General features: G+C 36.0%; 1 long non-coding RNA gene across 1 annotated transcript; it reads right to left on the bottom strand.

Annotated features, from left to right (window-relative positions):
• Positions 1-10: 10 nt before the first annotated feature.
• LOC107682210 (uncharacterized) lies at positions 11-536 on the bottom strand. Its single transcript, XR_001633411.1, has 3 exons — positions 479-536; positions 275-384; positions 11-116 (listed from the first exon to the last, which is right to left on the bottom strand). It is a non-coding gene; the product is annotated as an uncharacterized LOC107682210 (long non-coding RNA).
• Between the last annotated feature and the right edge of the window lie 11 nt (positions 537-547).

Here is a 547-nt window from a genome sequence, read left to right as displayed (position 1 = left end):
ATCAGGGGACATATGAAGATCACGGTCCGCCTCCCAGAATTCATTATCTGGGTTTCTGAACACATGGAGGAAGTTGCAGTGTTTTCCTTTTGGACATTTCCGCCTGTCAAAAAGTCCTGCAAACATAAGAACAAGTATATAAGGGTATTTAAAGAATATACATGTATATACAATATATACAAAGAAAGGCTAAAAATAGTGATAGAATAAAGAAACTTCTACTACATAAAGATTGAGAAATATAGTTTGTTATTTAGACTAATGCTTTCCTTACCACATATGGCTGTCTTCCATCTAGTTACTGGGGAGAATTCACATTGCAGTTGTCTTCCAGCATACCAGCGGCCATTAAACATCATGAAAGCTTCTCTACATTTCTCCTCTCTGCAGGCATGTATACAGAGATATCAAAATAAAATACAACAATTGTAATTTCTCCTCTGCAGCAATGTCTCTAATATAATAATACTGGACTTACGTGTCGTACTGAACGTAAACATTTCCTCTCAAGTGAGGTTCAAAGTTGCAGCTCACCTATTAAAATATG

This window comes from Sinocyclocheilus anshuiensis, unplaced genomic scaffold, assembly GCF_001515605.1.
Source record: "Sinocyclocheilus anshuiensis isolate Anshui unplaced genomic scaffold, SAMN03320099.WGS_v1.1 C31863955, whole genome shotgun sequence".
NCBI classification, from domain to species: domain Eukaryota; kingdom Metazoa; phylum Chordata; class Actinopteri; order Cypriniformes; family Cyprinidae; genus Sinocyclocheilus; species Sinocyclocheilus anshuiensis.
This window is presented reverse-complemented; position numbering and strand designations above follow the sequence as displayed.